Raw genomic sequence first — 19866 nt, forward strand, 5'->3', positions numbered from 1 at the left:
CAATTCAATTTGTAAGATACTTAATACAAAAACAGAGAGAAATTGCAATACTAACCACATTTCTCAAACATATTGCTACTGCATTGTCAAAAGGCAAAAGTACAGTAAGTAACAATATGTTTGAGAAATGTGGTTAGTATTAAGTTATTTACAAGGAATGTAGCAATGCCTGAAATAAAAAAAAATCATACTAAAATAGTACAACAAAGATGCATAGGTACTAACTGTAGAGAGAGTAATATATGTAGACAGTTTAGGTAGCTACCAGACTGAAATGTTAATAAGATTCATTAAGTAATTTCCTGACAAGTATAGATACATGCATGTTGAAAATTAATTTTTAGTTGCTTTTTGAATTCATCACTTTTGGTAGTGGAATGAAGGGACAATGGAAGTTTGTTCCATGAGTAAGCAGTTGAATGACTGTAAAGTCATTTTCCAATTTTTTTGTTTGGCTTGGTCACCTCCAGAAGATTTTGTTGTGTGCTTCTGAGGTCATGACTGGGTGCGTAGGGTGTAATTATGGATGGGGCAGGGCAGTAGTTGGGGCTATTTAGGATGCTGTGTGCCATTTGTAGTTGTGATATTTGAAGTATGTGGAGGAGCTCAGGCTTAAGCTTTTCAGGGATATACAATGATGGGATTTGTAGCTATTACTGGCTGCAGATCTTGTTATCTTGTTATAGTCTTTTATTGATGGAGCTTTCCTCCCTGGGAGTCTGCAGAAAAATGACCTGTGTCCAGTCAGACTTTCCCTTTAAACAAATGTAAAATAAAATAAATAATAAATAAGTAAATAGTATATATTGGAGCAGCATACAGCAGGGATGGTAGAATAAATGTTTGAGCTCGTATAGGTCTAGATTTCTTAGGTATATATTTGTTGTTGTGGTATAGAAGACCTAGGTTTTTGACTGGGCTTTTGCATACAGTTTACGACATATACGTCAAATTTTAATTGTTCATCGATAGTAACACCAAGCAATTTGGTGTTTGAGTCGGTGGTGATAATTGGTGGTGTTAAAAGTTGTCTTTAGCTGGACTGAGGTTTTTTTAGAAGGAAAAATAGAAGCTTGTTTTTTGGGGTGTTAAGAAGCAGGTTTTCAGTTAGCCATTCTACTAGGTGCAGAGATTGTTGAGTAACAGTGTGGAGATTTTGTGTATTGTCAGAGGTGTTAATAAATGTGGAATCATCTGCGTGCTATATTAAGGTACAGTGGGGGGCAGGAGACATGGAGGTTATTTGTAAATATATTAAAAATTAGGGGGCCCAAGATAGAACCCTGGTGAACCCTGGTCTTAACAAGATGGAAAGAGGAGAAGAATGTTTGCCATCTGTTTGAGAGGTAGCTGTTAAACCAGGGGGTAGTGGAGGTAGAGAGTTGTAGGCTGGAAAGTTTGTTTAGCAGGATGGGATGGGAAATAATCCCAGGGAGTCCTAATATCTAGAGTTTCTGGTTTAGTAAGCTTTTTTATTGTTTTGATAAAAAGTTGTTAAGTAGGGTTGCAGTTTCATTAGGTTTTTTAAATAAGGGGTTTGGTGAAGAAGGGCTCCTAGGAGATAATAATTTGTTTATTCAGTGCCAGAATTTCTTTGGGTTAGAATGTGGGTTGTTCAGAGATTTTTGATAAAAAAATTTTTTGTCTAGCAAGACCTGCTTGTTTAGTTGTGGAGTTGTTTATATAAGTTCAGTCTGAACGTTGAGCTGTTATTTTTTTTCCATGCTGTCCAGGCATTCTCTATCTTGTTCATAAGTGATTGAGTTGCCTGGTTTAGCCATGGTGCATAATTACATTTTAGCCTAATTTTTTGGGAGCCAAGGTGTTAAGGGTTTCTAGGAATATACTGTTGAAGCTTTGGATAACCTCACTAAGGGGTAATGTGTGTATGAATGACTAGTTTACAGTGGACAGTAATTCATTTAGGGTGACAGGGTTGTAGTTCTTAAGGTTACAAGACTCTTTGTATTGGTGTCTCTTGTTATAACTGGGAGAGTGTCTTACTACTGAGATAGGGAGGTGGTCACTAAAGGAGCTAGGTAGGGTGGAAGGGTTATGATAGCACTGGGGTTTGGATACTAATATCTAGTTGTTGACCAAGCCATTCTGGGAATTTGTTTGCTAGTGCGTGGGTGAGGGTAAAACCATAAAGGTTTATAGAGTAGCTACTGGATGCAGTATTAACAAGGTTCCAGTCAATATTCATATCCCCAAGGATGATGGTTTCATAGGGAATGGATATAGAAATCCATGAAAGAAACTGCTCGAATATGGGAATGTTTTTACCTGGGGGTATGTAGATCGCTGCAATGTTAAGTTTTTTGGGTTGCTTTAGGTTACAGGTTGCTATAAGTATTTTGGCAGGCAGAAATCAGGGATAGCTATTGAGAAGGGGGAGAGAGAGAGCTGGTCAGAGTAGAGTATAGCTACTCCTCCACCCTTTTTTTTTAACTTCTATCCAGTCAAACAATATTATAACCAGGAGGGAGAATTTTGCAGTTTGTAATATGAGGTTTTAGCCATGTTTCAGACAGGCAAGTATATCTGGGTTATATTGAGAAATCCAGGCATGAAGGAGAGTGCTTTTATTGACAATGCTTTGTATATTCATTGACAAAAAAAAAAATTTTGGAGGCCTGTGATCGTAATGACTTATTTGTGAGGCAGTTGGAAAGAGGGGTGCTGTATAAGTATGGTTAGAGTGCTGTTGACAAAGGCCTGGGTTGGGGTGAATAATACCAGATAAGAGAAGTGTTGTGCCTTGAAGTATTTGTATGAAGAACTATTTGCAAAGGAACTGATGTTTTGTTTTGATGAGAGATTGGGCATTTGATATGTACAGTACTTTGAACTTGTGAAATTATATAGTGATATGGTGACAGGGCAATATGAGTGGAGTAGGTATTTGTATGGTGGGTAGTCAGATAAGAGTGTGGGAGATGGGGTGGTAAGCAGGTTAGGAATATTCTAAGTGATTAGAGCTGAGAAAAAAAGTAGAAATAGGACGGAGAGAAATAGACTATTGAAAGGTATAGCCATGATTTACTTTCAGTTCAGAACTAAAGGAAACAATTTATTTAAGATTAGTAGAATAAATCAGGATTGACTGAAGGAGTTTTATATTACATGCATTACCACGTTCTATCAAGCTGTAAGCTGTAAGTAATACTGGTTTCAGAGAGCAGCAGCATTAGGTAGTATGCATTACCGCGGTGTATCAAGCTATAAATATTACTGGTATCAGAGAGCAGCAGCATTAAGTCCTATGCATTACATGGTATATCAGCTGTAAGTAATAGTGGTATCAGAGAGCAGCAGCATTAGGTAGTATGCATTACCACGGTGTATCAAGCTGTAAATAATACTGGTATCAGAGAGCAGCAGTATTAGGTAGTATGCATTACCGCGGTATATCAAGCTGTAAATAATACTGGTATCAGAGAGCAGCACTATTAGGTAGTATGCATTACCGTGGTATATCAAGCTGTAAATAATACTGGTATCAGAGAGCAGCACTATTAGGTATGCATTACTACGGTGTATCAAGCTGTATGTACTACTGGTATCAGAGAGCAGCAGCATTAGGTAGTATGCATTACCATGGTGTATCAAGCTTTAAATAATACTGGTATCAGAGAGCAGCAGCATTAGGTAGTATGCATTATCACTGTGTATCAAGCTGTAAATAATACTGGTATCAGAGAGCAGCAGTATTAGGTAGTATGCATTACCGCGGTATATCAAGCTGTAAATAATACTGGTATCAGAGAGCAGCACTATTAGGTAGCATGTATTACAATGGTGTATCAAGCTGTAAATAATACTGGTATCAGAGAGCAGCAGTATTAGGTAGTATGCATTACCGCGGTATATCAAGCTGTAAATAATACTGGTATCAGAGAGCAGCACTATTAGGTAGTATGCATTACCACGGTATATCAAGCTGTAAATAATACTGGTATCAGAGAGCAACAGCATTAGGTAGTATGCATTACCATGGTGTATCAAGCTGTAAATAATACTGGTATCAGAGAGCAGCAGTATTAGGTAGTATGCATTACCGTGGTATATCAAGCTGTAAATAATACTGGTATCAGAGAGCAGCAGCATTAGGTAGTATGCATTACCGTGGTGTATCAAGCTATAAATATTACTGGTACCAGAGAGCAGCAGTATTAGGTAGTATGCATTACCACGGTGTATCAAGCTGTATGTACTACTGGTATCAGAGAGCAGCAGTATTAGGTAGTATGCATTACCACAGTGTATCAAGCTGTAAATAATACTGGTACCAGAGAGCAGCAGCATTAAGTCATATGCATTACATGGTATATCAGCTGTAAGTAATAGTGGTATCAGAGAGCAGCAGCATTAGGTAGTATGCATTACCACGGTGTATCAAGCTGTATGTACTACTGGTATCTGAGAGCAGCAGTATTAGGTAGTATGAATTACCACGGTGTATCAAGCTGTATGTACTACTGGTATCAGAGAGCAGCAGTATTAGGTAGTATGCATTACCACGGTATATCAAGCTGTATGTACTACTGGTATCAGAGAGCAGCAGTATTAGGTAGTATGCGTTACCATGGTGTATCAAGCTGTATGTACTACTGGTATCAGAGAGCAGCAGCATTAGGTAGTATGCATTACCGTGGTGTATCAAGCTATAAATATTACTGGTACCAGAGAGCAGCAGTATTAGGTAGTATGCATTACCACGGTGTATCAAGCTGTATGTACTACTGGTATCAGAGAGCAGCAGTATTAGGTAGTATGCATTACCACAGTGTATCAAGCTGTAAATAATACTGGTACCAGAGAGCAGCAGCATTAAGTCATATGCATTACATGGTATATCAGCTGTAAGTAATAGTGGTATCAGAGAGCAGCAGCATTAGGTAGTATGCATTACCACGGTGTATCAAGCTGTATGTACTACTGGTATCTGAGAGCAGCAGTATTAGGTAGTATGAATTACCACGGTGTATCAAGCTGTATGTACTACTGGTATCAGAGAGCAGCAGTATTAGGTAGTATGCATTACCACGGTATATCAAGCTGTATGTACTACTGGTATCAGAGAGCAGCAGTATTAGGTAGTATGCGTTACCACGGTGTATCAAGCTGTATGTACTACTGGTATCAGAGAGCAGCAGCATTAGGTAGTATGCATTACCACGGTGTATCAAGCTGTAAATAATACTGGTATCAGAGAGCAGCAGTATTAGGTAGTATGCATTACCGCGGTGTATCAAGCTGAAATAATACTGGTATCAGAGAGCAGCAGCATTAGGTAGTATGCATTACCGTGGTGTATCAAGCTATAAATATTACTGGTACCAGAGAGCAGCAGTATTAGGTAGTATGCATTACCATGGTGTATCAAGCTGTATGTACTACTGGTATCAGAGAGTAGCAGTATTAGGTAGTATGCATTACCACGGTGTATCAAGCTGTATGTACTACTGGTATCAGAGAGCAGCAGTATTAGGTAGTATGCATTACCACGGTGCATCAAGCTGTAAATAATACTGGTATCAGAGAGCAGCAGTATTAGGTAGTATGTATTACCACGGTGTATCAAGCTGTAAATAATACTGGTATCAGAGAGCAGCAGCATTAGGTAGTATGCATTACCATGGTGTATCAAGCTGTAAATAATACTGGTATCAGAGAGCAGCAGCATTAGGTAGTATGTATTACCACGGTGTATCAAGCTGTAAATAATACTGGTATCAGAGAGCAGCAGCATTAGGTAGTATGCATTACCGCGGTGTATCAAGCTATAAATATTACTGGTACCAGAGAGCAGCAGCATTAGGTAGTATGTATTACCATGGTGTATCAAGCTGTAAATAATACTGGTATCAGAGAGCAGCAGCATTAGATAGTATGCATTACCGCGGTGTATCAAGCTATAAATATTACTGGTACCAGAGAGCAGCAGCATTAGGTAGTATGCATTACCACGGTGTATCAAGCTGTATGTACTACTGGTATCAGAGAGCAGCAGTATTAGGTAGTATGCATTACCACGGTGTATCAAGCTGTAAATAATACTGGTATCAGAGAGCAGCAGTATTAGGTAGTATGCATTACCGCGGTGTATCAAGCTACAAATATTACTGGTACCAGAGAGCAGCAGTATTAGGTAGTATGCATTACCGTGGTGTATCAAGCTATAAATATTACTGGTACCAGAGAGCAGCAGTATTAGGTAGTATGCATTACCACGGTGTATCAAGCTGTAAATAATAGTGGTATCAGAGAGCAGCAGTATTAGGTAGTATGCATTACCACGGTGTATCAAGCTGTATGTACTACTGGTATCAGAGAGCAGCAGTATTAGGTAGTATGCATTACCATGGTGTATCAAGCTGTATGTACTACTGGTATCAGAGAGCAGCAGTATTAGGTAGTATGCATTACCACGGTGTATCAATCTGTAAATAATACTGGTATCAGAGAGCAACACTATTAGGTAGTATGCATTACCACGGTGTATCAAGCTGTAAATAATACTGGTATCAGAGAGCAGCAGTATTAGGTAGTATGCATTACCACGGTGTATCAAGCTGTATGTACTACTGGTATCAGAGAGCAGCAGTATTAGGTAGTATGCATTACCACGGTGTATCAAGCTGTATGTACTACTGGTATCAGAGAGCAGCAGCATTAGGTAGTATGCATTACCACGGTGTATCAAGCTGTATGTACTACTGGTATCAGAGAGCAGCAGCGTTAGGTAGTATGCATTACCGCGGTGTATCAAGCTGTAAATAATACTGGTATCAGAGAGCAGCAGTATTAGGTAGTATGCATTACCACAGTGTATGAAGCTGTACTAGAAAGGCTCATCCAGACTCTGCTACACTTTGCTGTGAAGTAAAGGTTAGTTTGCTTTTTATTTGTTGTATTTTGTATTACTTTATTGCCTTTTTATATTTTAAATACTGTGATTTGTTTTCTTTACTTGTATCCTGCTTTTAACTGCATATTAAAACTTCAAGAGACCACAACTCTTGTGAGTCAGGCAGAAATGATTCCCCACGCTCCCACCCGCTTAATGTCATGTTCTTAAATACCACCGTCTTTCTAGTTGCCTGCCTCTTACGTTAATTTGACCATATATCTCATTCCTCTCTGCTTTCACTGGCTTGTGTGAGTAATCACAAAATTATAATTTTGTGAAATCACTCCCCTTCAACTATTTAGAGGACTACTTGCGAGCGAGCGGTTCGGTTTAGAGGACTACTTGCCTACTTGCGAGCGAGCGGTTCGGTTTAGAGGACTACTTGCGAGCGGGAACTGAAACGGAAGATGGGATTTCAGAAACGGATGGATGGAAGATGGGATTTCAGAAACGGATGGACGGAAGATGGGATTTCAGAGTGAGTAATGTGTGTAAGATGGGATTTCAGAGTGAGTAATGTGTGTAAGATGAGATTTCAGAGTGGTGTGTGTGTGGATGGGATTTCAGAGTGGTGTGTGTGTGTGTGTGGATGGGATTTCAGAGTGGTGTGTGTGTGTGGATGGGATTTCAGAGTGGTGTGTGTGTGTGGATGGGATTTCAGAGTGGTGTGTGTGTGTGTGTGTGTGTGTGTGTGTGTGTGTATGGGATTTCAGAGTGGTGTGTGTGTGTGTGGATGGGATTTCAGAGTGGTGTGTGTGTGGATGGGATTTCAGAGTGGTGTGTGTGTGTGTGTGTGTGTGTGTGTGTGGATGGGATTTCAGAGTGGTGTGTGTGTGTGTGTGTGTGTGTGTGTGTGTGTGTGTGTGTGTGGATGGGATTTCAGAGTGGTGTGTGTGTGTGTGTGTGTGTGTGTGTGTGTGTGTGTGTGTGTGTGTGTGTGTGTGTGTGGATGGGATTTCAGAGTGGTGTGTGTGTGTGGATGGGATTTCAGAGTGGTGTGTGTGTGTGGATGGGATTTCAGAGTGGTGTGTGTGGATGGGATTTCAGAGTGGTGTGTGTGTGTGTGTGTGGATGGGATTTCAGAGTGGTGTGTGTGGATGGGATTTCAGAGTGGTGTGTGTGGATGGGATTTCAGAGTGGTGTGTGTGTGTGTGTGGATGGGATTTCAGAGTGGTGTGTGTGTGTGTGTGGATGGGATTTCAGAGTGGTGTGTGTGGATGGGATTTCAGAGTGGTGTGTGTGTGTGTGTGGATGGGATTTCAGAGTGGTGTGTGTGTGTGTGGATGGGATTTCAGAGTGGTGTGTGTGTGTGTGTGTGTGTGTGTGTGTGTGTGTGTGTGTGTGTGTGTGTGGATGGGATTTCAGAGTGGTGTGTGTGTGTGTGTGTGTGTGGATGGGATTTCAGAGTGGTGTGTGTGTGTGTGTGTGTGTGTGTGTGTGTGTGTGTGTGTGTGTGTGTGTGTGTGTGTGTGGATGGGATTTCAGAGTGGTGTGTGTGTGTGTGTGTGTGTGTGGATGGGATTTCAGAGTGGTGTGTGTGTGTGTGTGTGTGTGTGTGTGTGTGTGGATGGGATTTCAGAGTGGTGTGTGTGTGTGTGTGTGTGTGTGTGTGTGTGTGTGTGTGTGTGTGTGTGTGTGTGTGTGTGTGGATGGGATTTCAGAGTGGTGTGTGTGTGTGTGTGTGTGTGTGTGTGTGTGTGTGTGTGTGTGTGTGTGTGTGGATGGGATTTCAGAGTGGTGTGTGTGTGTGGATGGGATTTCAGAGTGGTGTGTGTGTGTGTGTGGGATTTCAGAGTGGTGTGTGTGTGTGGATGGGATTTCAGAGTGGTGTGTGTGTGTGGATGGGATTTCAGAGTGGTGTGTGTGTGTGTGGATGGGATTTCAGAGTGGTGTGTGTGTGTGTGTGTGTGTGTGTGTGTGTGTGTGTGTGTGTGTGTGTGTGTGTGTGTGTGTGTGTGGATGGATTTCAGAGTGGTGTGTGTGTGTGTGTGGATGGGATTTCAGAGTGGTGTGTGTGTGTGTGTGTGTGTGTGTGTGTGTGTGTGTGTGGATGGGATTTCAGAGTGGTGTGTGTGTGTGGATGGGATTTCAGAGTGGTGTGTGTGTGTGTGTGTGTGTGTGTGTGTGTGTGTGTGTGTGTGTGTGTGTGTGTGTGTGTGTGGATGGGATTTCAGAGTGGTGTGTGTGTGTGTGGATGGGATTTCAGAGTGGTGTGTGTGTGTGTGGATGGGATTTCAGAGTGGTGTGTGTGTGTGTGTGTGTGTGTGTGTGTGTGTGTGTGTGTGTGTGGATGGGATTTCAGAGTGGTGTGTGTGTGTGTGTGTGTGTGTGTGTGTGGATGGGATTTCAGAGTGGTGTGTGTGTGTGTGTGTGTGTGTGTGTGTGTGTGTGTGTGTGTGTGTGTGGATGGGATTTCAGAGTGGTGTGTGTGTGTGTGTGTGTGTGGATGGGATTTCAGAGTGGTGTGTGTGTGTGTGTGTGTGTGTGTGTGTGTGTGGATGGGATTTCAGAGTGGTGTGTGTGTGTGTGTGGATGGGATTTCAGAGTGGTGTGTGTGTGTGTGTGTGTGTGTGTGTGTGTGTGTGTGTGTGTGTGTGGATGGGATTTCAGAGTGGTGTGTGTGTGTGTGTGTGTGTGTGTGTGTGGATGGGATTTCAGAGTGGTGTGTGTGTGTGTGTGTGTGTGTGTGTGTGTGTGTGGATGGGATTTCAGAGTGGTGTGTGTGGATGGGATTTCAGAGTGGTGTGTGTGTGTGTGTGTGTGTGGATGGGATTTCAGAGTGGTGTGTGTGTGTGTGTGGATGGGATTTCAGAGTGGTGTGTGTGTGTGTGTGTGTGTGTGTGTGTGTGTGTGTGTGTGTGTGTGTGTGGATGGGATTTCAGAGTGGTGTGTGTGTGTGTGTGGATGGGATTTCAGAGTGGTGTGTGTGTGTGTGTGTGTGTGTGTGTGTGTGTGTGTGTGTGTGTGTGTGTGTGTGTGTGGATGGGATTTCAGAGTGGTGTGTGTGTGTGTGGATGGGATTTCAGAGTGGTGTGTGTGTGTGTGTGTGTGTGTGTGTGTGTGTGTGTGTGTGTGTGTGTGTGTGTGGATGGGATTTCAGAGTGGTGTGTGTGGATGGGATTTCAGAGTGGTGTGTGTGTGTGTGTGTGTGTGTGTGTGTGTGGATGGGATTTCAGAGTGGTGTGTGTGTGGATGGGATTTCAGAGTGGTGTGTGTGGGATTTCAGAGTGGTGTGTGTGTGGATGGCATTTCAGAGTGGTGTGTGTGTGTAAAATGCCCCCGGTGCTACATGGTGGTCGGTAGAGAATTAGGTTTGAACCCTGTACCTTGGGCCCAAGTGGCAAGAGCCTGAATTCCCTACCTACCACCATTTGTAAAAATGTTGCAGGTTTTTCCCTCATACTTGTTCTGTTCCTCATAAAATCTGTGGTTTCTGTATTTGTGCCCTTGCAAAGCCAGTAGTGCATTGGAGCAGTGGTAGCATTGTTGCCTGACAGCTACATGTTCTCTGGTTTGATTCTTGGCTGGGGTGCCTTACCTTCTGTGTGGAATCTGTATGCCCTCTCTGTTTTTGTTTCCTCCCATCTTACAAAAACATGTCTGTCTGGAGTGTTTCTCCCTGGGCCTCTGCTAAAAATTAGCTTTTGTTCCAAGTCAGACTTTCCTGGTTAAATGTTAAAAAAATGACACTCATTTGAATATCATACTTCATATTCTTCAGAAAGTGCATGGTAACACAAAAGCTTTTATTCTAGCAATTTTCTAAGTGTATAAGATGGATATTTGAAATTTATCCCTATCTTTGGGACTGTATTCCCCCCGTTATTGGCTTCATCCAGGTTTTGTGCTAAGGTTGAGAGCTATGGTAAGAACTGAATTCACTGAATGTTTGGGGGCTGTATTCACCCATTATTGGCTTTGTTCGGGTGTTTTGTGCTAAGAGGTTGACATCTGTGCTCTGGTGAGAACTGAATTCACTAAATGGTAGCCATTTAAGTTTCAGTCTTCCTCTTTCACAAAACAGCTGATTTGGCATAGTGGTATGTTGCTCTGACTGTTTTGCACAGGGTCCCCTGGGTTCAAGACGTAGCAGTGAAATGTATGGTGGTAACGCAGCATCTTATTCTAGCAACTTTCCAACATTATACAAGCAATGTTTAAAATGTGTCCCTGGTTTTTGGCCTTTTGTCCCCCCCCCAATAAATTTTGGCTTTTCCAGATTTCTTGTGCTGCAAAGTTCAGAGATACAGCTGAGTGTCGAGTAGATTTTACAAGGAGCTGACAGCTGCAGGGGAGCAAAAGTTTAGTGCTGCTTATGTGTAGTCTGCTTGTATTGTTAATAGCACAACAGGTAGTGTACTTGCTTTTGATGCTGAAGGCTGTGGGTTCTACTCCCACAGTAGGTAGATGCATTGCTGATACTGTACTGTGTTGTAAAGGGGGTGGATACTGCAGTCCTTTTTGGCAAAGCTACCTAGTAACTATGAACCTGTTATCAGTTTGTTATCCATTCCCTATTGCGGTATTACTAGCTTATCATGTTTTTAATGCATGCAACAAAGGCAATTTATTCTTCAAGGGCAACAGGCACTTTATTTGTAGATGAAACAATGACATATAAAGTTGTTTGCTAGCAGCAACCTCTTTATTAGTTACAGATTTCTTTAATGTGGATTTTACTACTTCAGAGATTGTGCATATTTACTGATACTGGTGGACTATAGAAGGTTGAGTAGACTTTTTATGATGGAAATGTTCTGAATTGGGCAGTTTTGTCATTGGTGTATGCATTTTGTTTCATTGTTTACTGGAAAAATGTTCAAACCAATACATTTAAAATGCCCTCTAACAACTGTACTATATTGTACAAGGAATATAATGTAATACAGTCAGGAAGTTGTATCAAAGAGCATGTGTATGTTTCATGTTCAAGGGGCCTATGATTTTGAAGACAGCCCAGAGTTAATATTTATCTGCCACTGGCAAAATTTATTTTCTTTGAATGTGGGTTTCAATGCTGTTTCAATGTATGTGAGTTTCAAGGGCAGAGAAGTTTTAATGTTAAGTCTATTTTCATTGTGAGACTGCATTGCTTTGTTTAACAGATATCTATTAGGGTTTGTGCTGTAAAATGCAAAATAAAACTTTCAAATGAAATCTAAATCATCGCAGAAGTAAAGCAGTATGCACATTACAGTGTTTATGGTAAATGGGGCAAAATAACCAAGGTATGGGACATTGGAATGGCTGCAGGGGGGAGGCTCCATTCGACCATGATTTTGTGAGGGGGGGGGTAGCAAACTCAGGCAGCCCCGGTTGAACTATACCTCTCAAATGTCCATACTTTTGCAGAATGAATAGATATTTACTTCTTATTTTTGGTTTGTTCCTCATACAATGAAGTCACTAAATGACAGAAATTGAGTTTCAGACGTCATAGCCTTCAGAAAAATGCATGCTAATGCAAGACCTGTTCTATCAACTGTCTTAAGTTTATACAAGAGCAATTTTTAGTAGTGTTTGTATGTTCCCCCAATATATTTGGCCTTGTCCAGATTTCCTGCATTAAGAGGTTGAGAGGTATGTGCAAATTGCTTTGTAGAATTAGGAATATCCAAACCTCTCCATTGTCCCCAATTTTGGCTCAGTGTTGCTCTCCCCTAATAATCCTTCCTCAAAATGGCAATTTTGGAAGAAAATGTGATTGACGTCTCCTAGAATAATGGTGTTGGCTTAATGCATAGGGACACCATATTAGTTAGGAGATATGGACTGATGGGGTACATAGAGGGGACCTATAGTTAGGTATGACACAGTAAGGAGTTTTGTTAATGCTAAGTTGGATGCAGAGGAATTCCACGTCATTATCTTACCTAGCAAGTCTGGAGATGATAATGTTCTTTAAGAATATGTAGACACCATCACCTTTTCATCTTGGGTGATAGGCCTGAACTTGTGGCAGGTATTGAAATCCTGCATTAAAGGAGTGCTGTCATCGGTCTTGAACTAGGTCTCTGTGATGCATATATAGATGTTTTCCAGGGGAAGCAGTGCTTGTAAGGAGTGGACTTTTTAGCTTATGCTCTGAAAAGGAAATTGGTTATTTTCTAATTCATGTAGCTATAAAATTCAGTATAAAAACTGTAAAAGTTTCTGAATGCAAACACACTATTAATGCAGCATCATGGTAGGGAGTACTTCAGTACAGAGATTCAACTATATACATAGCCATGAGTTCCTTTATACCTTTCTGTCAAAAACAAACACACACCATGGTCACACAGAGTTTACAGTTGTTGTAACTTCCTTTAAACCTTTCTGTCAAAAACAAACACACACCATGGTCACACAGAGTTTACAGTTGTTGTAACTTCCTTTAAACCTTTCTGTCAAAAACAAACACACACCATGGTCACACAGAGTTCACAGTTGTTGTAACTTCCTTTAAACCTTTCTGTCAAAAACAAACACACACCATGGTCACACAGAGTTTACAGTTGTTGTAACTTCCTTTAAACCTTTCTGTCAAAAACAAACACACACCATGGTCACACAGAGCTTACAGTTGTTGTAACTTTGAAAAAATCTATTTATGTATTTCTTGCACTAAGACGTTGTGGTGTGTGTGTGTGTGTGTGTGTGTGTGTGTGTGTGTGTGTGTGTGTGTGTGTGTGTGTGTGTGTGTGTGTGTGTGTGTCAGAGAGAGAAATGCCCTAGCAGGTGGAATTTATTTTCAAGTGCATTTTCAAGGAATTATGAGCTTCAAGGGAAACAAAGTTTACTGCTGCTCATGCTAAGTCTGCTTAAAATGTGCAACTGTTTTGTTTAGCAAATGGTATTGTTATTATGGTAGAGAATTTTAAAGCAGTGTTAGCACAGCAGGTAGCATACTTGCATCTTGATGCAAAGGACTGTAGGTTCTATTCGTACAGCATGTACATTTGTATTTTAAGGGGGGTATGGTACTGCAGTCCTTAGTATGTCCTCCTTTGGATGAGACACCTAATAACTATGAACCTGTTTTTCAGCCTGCCACCCATTCCCTATTGCAATATATCAACTTACCATTTATTTTAATGTAGCACAGGCAATTTATTCTTCGAGGGCAACAGACACTGAATTTGTAAATGAAACACTGAAATAAAGTTTTTTCTAGCAACAACCTCTTCATTGGTTTCAGATCTCTTTAATGTGGAATTATTCAGATGACTTATACTTCTGCAGAGATTCTGCATATTGATTGATATTGGTGGATTGTATGACAGAAGTTTGAGTGGCCCTTTATGGTTGAAATGTTCTGAATTGGGCAGTTTGTCATTATTGGTTCATATCATTTGTTTCATTGCTTAAAGGAAAAATGCTCAGAACTATAAATTGAAAACACACTTTGACAAGTGGTGCTGTATTATACAAGGGATATAATTCAATTATTATGTAGTATAATTAATACAGTCAGGAAGGTGAATCAAAGAACTTTTGCATGGTTCTAAAAATGTGTCAAGGGGCCTATGATTTGGAAACAGGCCAAAGGTAAACTTACCCTGCCACTGGCCAGATGTATGTTCGTTGAATGTGGGTTTCGATTGCTTTGTTTAGGTTTAGTAAATGTCTATCAGTGTTTGTGCTATAAAATTTGAAATAAATGTTGTAAATAAAATCCAGATATCTGTAATCATTGTAGAAGTAAAGCATAAAACAGTATGCACACAGAGATTTGAACAGTGTCTATGACAAATGGGGAGAAATAGCCAAGTAATGGGACACTGGAATGGCTGTGGGGGGTGGGACTGAGTGGGCGGGGGCAGCAGATGGGGTGGGGCTGCATGGGCGGGGCTTGGGTTTGCACCCCCCCTGCAAAAAATCCTGCTGGCTCCCTTGGACATGAGATATGTTTGTCAAATTTTAACTTATCATCCAGAATGATACCTAGTAGATTGGTTTCTGAGGTGGGTTTAATTAGAGTGTGATTGGACAAGGTGATTGTAAAGTCATGGTGGGGGGAATTTGTTTTGTGACATTGGTTAGGGAACAGCATTAGCTTGGTTTTGTTGATATAAAGGATGAGCTGGTATTTTTCTAAGAAAGACTCAGTGGCAGTAAAAGACTTTTGAGTATTCCTCTTCCTTTCCCCCTCAACAAGACAGACCCTTGCCACTACCTTCCTACTACCTTCACTAATGTATGGAGCTCCCCTACTAACCAACCTATCTTCCTCCATCTCTTTTAAACTAGAATCCTGTTACAATAAAAACTCAAAGTTCGCCACCACTTCCAAATACTCCACTCACTACTGTAAACCTCTCCACCAGCTGCAATAGCTAGAACTTCCAAACTACCTTGACTACCTTCAACTCATCACCACTCACAAGCTTATTTTCAAACCAGCTATATGCCCAGCACTAACAAACATCTTAACATTATACACCCCAAACAGAACTCTAAGATCTACCCACCAAAATCTAATCTCTGTTTATAAACCAAACTGTCCTGCTGGTCAGCTTCTCCTATCCTTTTCCATCGTCAAAATATGGAATTCTCTCCCTCCATCTCAAAGAATTTCTGAGAAGTCTGAACACTTCAAAACCCAGCTGCATTCTTACCTCTCCCAAAAATGGAAATGCAATTGCACTCCACCTACCTAACCTGCTTAATACTTAAATACTTTATTACACACAAAGTTTGTTCTTCCTTACACACTACTGATGGGTTGGGAGGGTGGCCTAATGGTTAAGGTGTTTGCTTTACAAACACAAAGTGCAGGGTTTGAGTCTCACAAGGAATAATTGGCTAGGCTTAAAATGGCTCGCAAAGGCAGGTAGCTTAGTACTAATCTATGAACCTATGAACCTATGATTAACCATAGGGTACTGCCTTCATGCTAATGTTACCTCTATATCACTCTCAGAGGATTTAATCCTCTGTATTAATTTAACTTATGCTAATATTCATGCATAAAAAACTCATCCATGCTAATATTATTTCTATGTCATTCTCAGATGATTTAAACCTCTGTTTTAATTTAACCTTGTACTACTGTTCTCAACCACTAAACATGTAAATATGCTTTACATCTTTCTCCAAGCTGCTGTTTAGCTTTTGTTTAATTTTTGCTATTTTGTATGTAAAATTTGCTTAGTTTGTTTCTATTTACACTATGTATTGTACTTCATATTATGGAGCTTGTACTATGTATTATTGGAGCTTTTCTCCCCGGGCCTCCACTGAAAACGGGCTGTTTGAGCCCAGTGGACCTCTCTGGTCATCAAACTGGAAATAAAATAAAATAAATAAATAAAAAGGTTTGTAGTTGTTTTAGGGTAGGTCCGGTGCAGATGACAGTGGACTCATCTGCATATTATATGATGGAAGCAAGGTTAGTAGCTTTGTGTAGGTTATTGGTCAGAACTGTGAAGAGCAGAGGCCCAAGAATTGACTCTTGTTGAACACCTACTGTAATGGGAAGTGGGGAGAAGAGATCATCTTGCCATTTGACTGACTGACAGCAGTCAGATAGGTAATTTTGGAACCAAATGAGAGCACGTTTAGATATGTCAAGTGATGCAAGCTCATGTAGGAGTTGTTCATGGGACACTGTCAAATGTCTTTGACATGTTGAGAAATATTGAGGCAACCATTTGGCCATTGTTTTTTAGTTGGTTGACAGTACAGGTAAATTTGAGGAGTGCCGTGGTGGTACTATGGTCTGGTCAAAATCCATGGGAAAGGACCTTATTACACAGTAGGTGTTACATCAGTTTAGAGTGGATCCAGTTTTCTAAGATTTTTAGAAAGAGGGGATAGTATAGATATTAGCCTATAGTTAGATAGTTCTAGTGAGGAGCCTCCTTTGTGGAGGGGGATAACATAGGAGGTTTTCCAGATTGAAACTGGGTAGCAGAGGACATCGGCTGTTAATTTGAGGTAGTCGTTTGGCAGTTTGGCAGTGGCAAGGGTTGTGAGTTTCAGTTGGCTTAGCAATTTCTTTATTGTATTTGTTTGGCCTGGTTTAAGAGAGCGAGAGTGAGGTAGGTGGATCAGTAATAGTAGGAAGGGTCAATTGTTGCAGGCTATTGTGAGGATAGAGTTTATGAAAAATGAGTTAAAGTGTGACGCTATGCTTTTTTCTGTGTTTTTGGTAAATGGGGATGGGGTGGGGGTGTGGCCTGGATGTATGAGCTTATTGATGGAAACCCGGAATTTCTGTGGGTTGTTCTGATGCTTGGACTGAATGTATAGTACAATTTTTATCAGCTCTGATTTGGTTTAAATTTCTGTGGGTTGTTCTGATGCTTGGACTGAATGTATAGTACAGGTTTTATCAGCTCTGATTTGGTTTAAATTTCTGTGGGTTGTTCTGATGCTTGGACTGAATGTATAGTACAGTTTTTATCAGCTCTGATTTGGTTTAAATTTCTGTGGGTTGTTCTGATGCTTGGACTGAATGTATAGTACAGGTTTTATCAGCTCTGATTTGGTTTAAATTTCTGTGGGTTGTTCTGATGCTTGGACTGAATGTATAGTACAGTTTTTATCAGCTCTGATTTGGTTTAAATTTCTGTGGGTTGTTCTGATGCTTGGACTGAATGTATAGTACAGTTTTTATCAGCTCTGATTTGGTTTAAATTTCTGTGGGTTGTTCTGATGCTTGGACTGAACGTATAGTACAGGTTTTATCAGCTCTGATTTGGTTTAAATTTCTGTGGGTTGTTCTGATGCTTGGACTGAATGTATAGTACAGGTTTTATCAGCTCTGATTTGGTTTAAATTTCTGTGGGTTGTTCTGATGCTTGGACTGAATGTATAGTACAGGTTTTATCAGCTCTGATTTGGTTTAAATTTCTGTGGGTTGTTCTGATGCTTGGACTGAATGTATAGTACAGTTTTTATCAGCTCTGATTTGGTTTAAATTTCTGTGGGTTGTTCTGATGCTTGGACTGAATGTATAGTACAGGTTTTATCAGCTCTGATTTGGTTTAAATTTCTGTGGGTTGTTCTGATGCTTGGACTGAATGTATAGTACAGGTTTTATCAGCTCTGATTTGGTTTAAATTTCTGTGGGTTGTTCTGATGCTTGGACTGAATGTATAGTACAGGTTTTATCAGCTCTGATTTGGTTTAAATTTCTGTGGGTTGTTCTGATGCTTGGACTGAATGTATAGTACAGGTTTTATCAGCTCTGATTTGGTTTAAATTTGTGTGGGTTGTTCTGATGCTTGGACTGAATGTATAGTACAGGTTTTATCAGCGCTGATTTGGTTTTTGCAGACATTTTTTAGGTGGTAGTAGTTGTCTAGGGAAGGTTTTGATTTGTTGGTTATATGTTGATACCAGAGTTTAGCTCTTTGTTTTAGTAACTGTTTGGTTTCTTTAGAGAGGAATGGGCAGATATTAGTTTTTGTTGTTATGTGTCTTATGGGGGCAAGTGTGTTTAGAACATCAAGAAATATGTTATTGAAATCATCAACTGCTGCATCTACTGGGAGGGATTTCAGTGGGGACCAGTTACAGTTTAGTAGTATTTATTTCAAGGTGTCTGTGCAGAAATTTTTTATTACGTATTTGTTTGTATGATTTTGGTTTTATGGGTGAGCGACTGTGTCTTAGAAAGAAGGTTAGTAGGTGGTCACTTAGGCTGTCAGGTAGACAATCTGAAAGGTGGACTAGAGAGGGTTTGTTAGTCAGAATCCATTTGAGAATGGAATGTTTGTTGCTGTTTTTGTCAAGTCTAGAGGGTTAATGAATCAATTGGGTGAAACCATGTAGGCTGATATGATTTGAGGGGTAATCTGAAGAATAGGTTTGCCAGCTGGTATTGAAATCACCAACTAGTATAGTTTCTTGTTGAAGTGTGGCTGAGGCCCATGAGAGATTTTCTATTGTGGGGGGGGGGGTTGTTATTTGGTGGTATGTATATAGCTAGTAAAACGATATGTTTGCTGTTATTGACTTTTAGACATGATGCTAAGAGTTCTGTGTTATCTATATCCGGGACATTTACCTGCAGTTTTTTTAAATTAAGACCGTCTTTACATTGAATTGCTACTCCCCCACTTTGTTTTTTTTTGTCCTGTCTTGTCTGAGAATATTGTAGCCAGGAAGAATGATTTCAATATTGTCGATGTGGGGTTTAAGCCAGGTTTCAGTTAATACAGAAATGTCAGGAATGTATAGTGATAGGGTGGTGGGGAGTTCATGTATTTTGTTTAAGAGATGTCTGAGGTTTATATTTATGAGGAGGATATCAGAGCTCTTTTTGTTTATGTTGGATAGTAGAGATGAGGTTTCATTTATTGTTGGTTTGGAGGAATTGTTTGTGATGACTGTGTTTTCTTGGTTGATAGTAGGGCCAGGGTTGGGGTGTATGTCTCCACATAAATGAAAATTATTATTTTTTTTGCTTGTACTTGGGAGGAAATCTTTGGGGGGAATAAGTGTTTGTTTTGCTGGTATTAATGAGGGGTTAGTATGGTAGAGGTATTTATACGGGAATAGTTCAATACTTGTGGAGTTGTAGATGTGGGGTGCTATGTTGATGTGAGAGAGATCAGATATAGGTAGGTTTGTTAAAGGGTAGGTGGGGGATTTTAAGTAGATTATGGGAGGTTTGTTAGGTGTTGTTAGGGAGAGAGCAGTTAGTAGTAATGGGATGAATAGTATGTGCAAAAGAAACATGTTTGAGTATTAGGTTTTAGGATGGGGGTTAGTGGAGGAGGGAGTGGTTGTATGAATAGTGAGGTGATGAGAAAAGGATGTAGTTGAGGCTTTCAGAAGCTGGGGAAGAAATAGATAGGGGTTGGGCGATAATATATAATTACGAGGTGGGAAGAGCTGATTAGTGACTTGTGATGTGGAGGACAGTGATAGGCTGAGAATGTGTGGAATATGCTTTGGTTAGGATAAATGTAAGTGATGTGGGGGTGGATAAGGGAGTGGAGTGAGCCCGAGCGCAG

Source organism: Protopterus annectens, chromosome 16.part0, assembly GCF_019279795.1.
Source record: "Protopterus annectens isolate FY-2018-M chromosome 16.part0, PAN1.0, whole genome shotgun sequence".
Classification (NCBI taxonomy): domain Eukaryota; kingdom Metazoa; phylum Chordata; order Ceratodontiformes; family Protopteridae; genus Protopterus; species Protopterus annectens.